Source organism: Salmo salar, chromosome ssa15, assembly GCF_905237065.1.
Source record: "Salmo salar chromosome ssa15, Ssal_v3.1, whole genome shotgun sequence".
Classification (NCBI taxonomy): domain Eukaryota; kingdom Metazoa; phylum Chordata; class Actinopteri; order Salmoniformes; family Salmonidae; genus Salmo; species Salmo salar.
In genome coordinates, this window is record NC_059456.1 from 103,171,423 (window position 1) to 103,178,242 (window position 6,820).

Consider the following 6,820-nt stretch of genomic DNA (forward strand, 5'->3'; position numbering starts at 1 on the left):
AGAGAGAGAGGTGAGGGAGAGAGCAAGGAGTGCAAGAGAGAGAGAGAGAGAGAGGGAGAGAGCAAAGAGAAGAGAGAGAGAGGCTCATCATTCTCTCAGTACTGCAGAGCAGAACTCTCTCCTAGACTTGTCTCTTTTGCACTTGCATCAAATCTCTATGCGACTCTCTGTCTCATCGCACACTAGGACGCTAGGTTAGTGTATGCTCTGTGGGGTCTACGCTGGGTAATCTGTAAAGCACTTTGTGACAACTGCTGATGTAAAAAGGTTTTTTATAAAATACATTTGATTGATCACGCTAGTGTATCGATATGTGTATTGCTCTTGTGTTATTTTGTTTGTTTGTTTATTATCAACGTTTCTGAGTGAAGGTGAAGTAAGGGTACCTAAACTAGTGCTCACCTGCCCCTACAGGTTCATTGTGAATCCAGGTGGTAGTCTTTCTGATGGTGTGCAGGGTTAGGGTTCACCTTTAGGTTACTGTGTTAAGACCTTGAAAGAAAATGGCCTTTCTTCTGTCATCTCGGCAGGTCGTTGGGGTTTAGTCCAGGTCGTTGGGGTTTAGGCCAGGTCGTTGGGGTTTAGTCCAGGTCGTTGGGGTTTAGGCCAGGTCGTTGGGGTTTAGTCCAGGTCGTTGGGGTTTAGGCCAGGTCGTTGGGGTTTAGTCCAGGTCGTTGGGGTTTAGGCCAGGTCGTTGGGGTTTAGGCCAGGTCGTTGGGGTTTAGGCCAGGTCGTTGGGGTTTAGGCCAGGTCGTTGGGGTTTAGGCCAGGTCGTTGGGGTTTAGTCCAGGTCGTTGGGGTTTAGGCCAGGTCGTTGGGGTTTAGGCCAGGTCGTTGGGGTTTAGTCCAGGTCGTTGGGGTTTAGGCCAGGTCGTTGGGGTTTAGGCCAGGTCGTTGGGGTTTAGGCCAGGTCGTTGGGGTTTAGGCCAGGTCGTTGTGGTTTAGGCCAGGTCGTTGGGGTTTAGGCCAGGTCGTTGGGGTTTAGTCCAGGTCGTTGGGGTTTAGGCCAGGTCGTTGGGGTTTAGGCCAGGTCGTTGGGGTTTAGGCCAGGTCGTTGGGGTTTAGTCCAGGTCGTTGGGGTTTAGGCCAGGTCGTTGGGGTTTAGGCCAGGTCGTTGGGGTTTAGGCCAGGTCGTTGGGGTTTAGGCCAGGTCGTTGGGTTTTAGGCCAGGTCGTTGGGGTTTAGGCCAGGTCGTTGTGGTTTAGGCCAGGTCGTTGGGGTTTAGGCCAGGTCGTTGGGGTTTAGGCCAGGTCATTGGGGTTTAGGCCAGGTAACTGTGAAGAATGTTGTGACAACTGCTGACGTAAAAAAGGCTTTTATAAATAACATTTGATTGATTGATTGATTGAGTCTTCCATAAGAACAAAATAGTAAAGAACATCTCTTCAGTAGCGTGAGGATGAGGATAAAGATCTGTAGTTATTCTCTAGCAGGACAGAGGACAGGACAGAGTACAGGACAAAGGACAGGACAGAGGACAGGACAGAGGACAGGCCAGAGGACAGGCCAGAGGACATGACAGAGGACAGGGCAGAATACAGGACAGGACAGGACAGAGGACAGGACAGAATACAGGACAGGCCAGAACAGAGGACAGGACAGAGGACAGGACAAAGGACATGGCAGAATACAGGACAGAATACAGGACAGGCCAGAACAGAGGACAGGACAGAGTATAGGACAGAGGACAGGACAGAGGACAGGCCAGAGGACAGGCCAGGACAGAGTACAGGACAGACCAGAGGACAGGACAGGCCAGGACAGAGGACAGGACAGAGTACAGGACAGCCAGGACAGAGGACAGGAAGGAGTACAGGACAGCCAGGACAGAGGACAGGACAGAGTACAGGACAGCCAGGACAGAGGACAAGACAGAGTACAGGACAGCCAGGACAGAGGACAGGACAGAGTACAGGACAGCCAGGACAGAGGACAGGACAGAGTACAGGACAGGCCAGGACAGAGGTCAGGACAGAGTACAGGACAGCCAGGACAGAGGACAGGACAGAGTACAGGACAGCCAGGACAGAGGACAGGACAGAGGACAGGACAGAGGACAGGACAGAGGACAGGACAGAGGACATGACAGAGTACAGGACAGAGGACATGACAGAGTACAGGACAGCCAAGACAGAGGACAGGACAGAGGACAGGACAGAGGACAGAACAGAGGACAGGACAGAGGACATGACAGAGTACAGGACAGAGTACAGGACAGAGGACATGACAGAGTACAGGACAGCCAAGACAGAGGACAGGACAGAGTACAGGACAGAGTACAGGACAGCCAAGACAGAGGACAGGACAGAGGACAGGACAGAGTACAGGCGGCTGATATTATAAAGTACTTTCACATCCGTGCCAGAACTGGGGCCTGCCATCATTCTTAACATCTGCAGTTTTACTAAGGAGGGTCTTTCTCTCTCTGTCTCTTATTTTTACTGAGGGGAGGTTCTCTGTCTCTCCTGATTGGGGGAGGGGGGTTCTCTGTCTCTCCTGATTGGGGAGGGGGGTTCTCTGTCTCTCCTGATTGGGGGAGGGGGGTTCTCTGTCTCTCCTGATTGGGGGAAGGGGAGGGGAGGTTCTCTGTCTCTCCTGATTGGGGAGGGGGGTTCTCTGTCTCTCCTGATTGGGGGAGGGGGGTTCTCTGTCTCTCCTGATTGGGGGAAGGGGAGGGGAGGTTCTCTGTCTCTCCTGATTGGGGAGGGGGGGTTCTCTGTCTCTCCTGATTGGGGGAAGGGGAGGGGAGGTTCTCTGTCTCTCCTGATTGGGGAGGGGGGTTCTCTGTCTCTCCTGATTGGGGGAGGGGGAGGGGAGGTTCTCTGTCTCTCCTGATTGGGGGAGGGGAGGTTCTCTGTCTCTCCTGATTGGGGAGGGGGGGTTCTCTGTCTCTCCTGATTGGGGAGGGGGGGTTCTCTGTCTCTCCTGATTGGGGGAGGGGGGTTCTCTGTCTCTCCTGATTGGGGGAAGGGGAGGGGAGGTTCTCTGTCTCTCCTGATTGGGGAGGGGGGTTCTCTGTCTCTCCTGATTGGGGGAGGGGGGTTCTCTGTCTCTCCTGATTGGGGGAAGGGGAGGGGAGGTTCTCTGTCTCTCCTGATTGGGGAGGGGGGGTTCTCTGTCTCTCCTGATTGGGGGAAGGGGAGGGGAGGTTCTCTGTCTCTCCTGATTGGGGGAGGGGGGTTCTCTGTCTCTCCTGATTGGGGGAGGGGGAGGGGAGGTTCTCTGTCTCTCCTGATTGGGGGAGGGGAGGTTCTCTGTCTCTCCTGATTGGGGGAGGGGGGTTCTCTGTCTCTCCTGATTGGGGAGGGGGGTTCTCTGTCTCTCCTGATTGGGGGAGGGGGGGTTCTCTGTCTCTCCTGATTGGGGGAAGGGGAGGGGGGTTCTCTGTCTCTCCTGATTGGGGGAAGGGGAGGGGGGGTTCTCTGTCTCTCCTGATTGGGGGAGGGGGGGTTCTCTGTCTCTCCTGATTGGGGGAAGGGGAGGGGGGTTCTCTGTCTCTCCTGATTGGGGGAGGGGGAGGGGGGGGGTGCTCTGCTGCAGCTGCACTGCCAGAAATCAAATTGCCGCACTCACCTGATGTTCTTTCCTTGCACCTGAACCCTCCCCCTTCTCCTCCTCTCTAGTTTCCTTTTACTGTAGTCTCACTCTCTCTCTCTCCCTCCCTCTCCATCTCTCCCTCCCTCCCCCAATCTCTCAAGAGTCCCATTGCCCCTGCACAGTGCATCACAATCATACTGCTCTGCACCTATGTAATTCAGGACTCCTCCCCCTTTCCTCCTCCCCTTCCTCCTTCCCCCTTCCACCCCTTCCTCCTTCCCCACCTCCTTCCTCCTCTCCCTTCCTCCTACCCCTCCTAAAACCGTATGCAGCAGCAAAGCTGCTGTTCCGTCCCACCATCACCACTCTCCATCATCCTTGAGCAATTTGCCTGAGTGAGGGAAAAGAGGGGGAGCCGGTGTGTGTGTGTGTGTGTGTGAGAGAGAGCATCAGCCAGCCAGCCAGCCAGCAGAACAGAAAACAGCAGCAGCCCTGCAGTGTCCTGCAGCAGTATGAACAGTTAGCTCTGTTGCTGAATTCTGCAGTGCTGGTTGGACTATCGTGGCAGTAGGCAGGCATACTCTAGTCAGCAGTCACATGGTGCAGAGAGAGAGAGAGAGAGAGAGAGAGAGAGAGAGAGGTAGCTACTGGCCGGCTTTGAGCGGTCTGTCTACAGGCTGGGGGTGAGTGAGTTGGGGAGAGGACAAGGAGCAGGGGGGGGAGATGGGGGGAGATGCCTGCGTGAGCAGGAGGAGGCCCAGAAGGAGGGAAGGGGGGGGCATAGCAGTGTACGACCATTAATTTACCAGATCAGCTGCCTGCCTGGCTGTCCTCCTCGCCTCTCATCCCTCTCTCCTCTCCTACCCCTTTCGCCTCTCCTCTCCTCCCCCTCTCCTCTCATCCTCCTCTCCTCCTCCTCCTTTCTCCTCTCCTCCCCCTTTCTCCTCTCCTCCCCTTTCTCCTCTCCTCCCCCTTTCTCCTCTCCTTCTCCTCTCTTCTCCTCCTCTCCTCCCCCTTTCTCCTCTCCTCCCCCTTTCTCCTCTCCTTCTCCTCTCTTCTCCTCCTCTCCTCCCCCTTTCTCCTCTCCTCCCCCCTTTCTCCTCTCCTTCTCCTCTCTTCTCCTCCTCTCCTCCCCCTTTCTCCTCTCCTCCCCTTTCTCCTCTCCTCCCCCTTTCTCCTCTCCTTCTCCTCTCTTCTCCTCCTCTCCTCCCCCTTTCTCCTCTCCTCCCCCTTTCTCCTCTCCTCCCCCTTTCTCCTCTCATCCTCCTCTCCTCCTCCTCTCCTCTCCTTCCCCTTTCTCCTCTCCTCCCCCTTTCTCCTCTCCTCCCCCTTTCTCCTCTCCTCTCCCCCTAATGGTGCATTGTCCCATTCAGACGCTAGCTCCACTTCCTGATGATGTAATAAATGCAGCAAGCTTTGAACTTGCTGGGGTAAGGGTTCTCTCTTTTTTCCTCTCGTTTCCCCCACTGACACGTTACCCTCCAAGAGGGAGGTTGGGGCCTCCTTCAATGTATGTGCCAGAAATGAACGTGTTAAAGCGCGGAATAGGATGATATGATGAGGTTGTAGCAACGGTCCGATTTGTTTTATAAAAATTAAAATTAAAAAAAGAAAAAAATTGTAACGCTTATTTAGCATTCTTTAAAAAAAAAAAGTTCTAAAGCAGATAAATACGCATTATAAATGATTTGGTTATCATGATCTCACCAAACCAAAGATTATACAGCAATGAAAATATAAACTATATCTGATTTCATTTAATGCCACGGTATTAAAATGATCTTGTTCAGTTACAGCCCTATATTATCATCAGCATCATCATATTCCCTCCTGTCAGCAGGAATATACAGATGATTGATACTACAGTAGCTTTTACAGAAGGATCGCTGAGCTGCACTGGAGGGTACAAGGGCATAATATAGCATATATTAAAACATGATACATTTACATTATAAACCCATCTCTGATTTTATATAAAAATAAAAAAAACACTTAATCAACGATATCGTGCACAATCAGCATCCAGCTGGTTATTCTATTCTATAGCTTCTACTGGAACGAGATGTAGTGGGTATCCCAAACTGCACCCTATTCCCTGTATAGTGCACTACATGGGGAATAGAGTGAAATTCCACTCTGAGTTCCACTGGAGGGTACTGTGAGGTCATCACTGCTCTAGCGGAAGTTGATCACCAGGCAGAATTGAGGAGCTGTACCCCTTCTCTGTACCTTACTGGAGCTATACCTTCTCTGGTTCCATCTCTCTCTCTCTCTCTCTCTCTCTCTCTCTCTCTCTCTCTCTCTCTCTCTCTACTGCAGAGGGGTGCTGGGACACACATCCACACACACACACGGAGAGAGGAGAGAGAGGAGAGAGAGGGGAGAGAGAGGAGAGAGAGGAGAGAGTGAGGAGAGAGGAGAGAGAGGGGAGAGAGGAGAGAGAGAGGAGAGAGTGAGAAGAGAGTGAGGAGAGAGGAGAGAGAGGGGACGAGAGAGGAGAGAGAGGAGAGAGTGAGGAGAGAGTGAGGAGAGAGGAGAGAGAGGAGAGAGGGGAGAAAGGGGAGAGAGAGGAGAGAGAGGGGACGAGAGAGGAGAGAGTGAGGAGAGAGGAGAGAGGGGAGAGAGGGGAGAGAGAGGAGAGAGAGGAGAGTGAGGAGAGAGGAGAGAGAGGAGAGTGAGGAGAGAGGAGAGAGAGGAGAGAGAGGGGAGAGAGAGGAGAGAGAGGAGAGTGAGGAGAGAGGAGAGAGGAGAGAGAGAGTGAGAGACCTTATAATTTTACAGTGATCTGGAAATGAGCATTTTACACACAAAGTGACATGATACCGTTTGAGAGTCAGAGATCTACCTGCAACACGTTGCGTGGTGCTCCAGATCCGGTTGCGGATATCCAAGATAAATCAGGAAACGAATTGCCTTGTCTTTTTTTTTGCACGGCTGCAATATTCCTAATTATAGGGAAGGAGAAATATTCTGCGGCATTCCCAATGTAATATCTGGAGCCCTTCCACTGCCATCATCTACCACTGAAGGTAGTTCTTCATACATTTCATAAGACATATAATGAGATTATTTTCTTCAGAAAAAAAATGGTAAATGTTTTTTTTTCTTCTAAAACATAAAACATACACATTTTATGTGAATTGAGCATCTTCATCCACGATGTCATGTCTTAACCATATTAATATGCATGGTTGCCATTGGCAATTAATATTCATGGTTGCCATTGGTAGTTCATGTAGGCCTGTTGGTAATTAATATTCATGGTTGCCATTGGTAATTCATG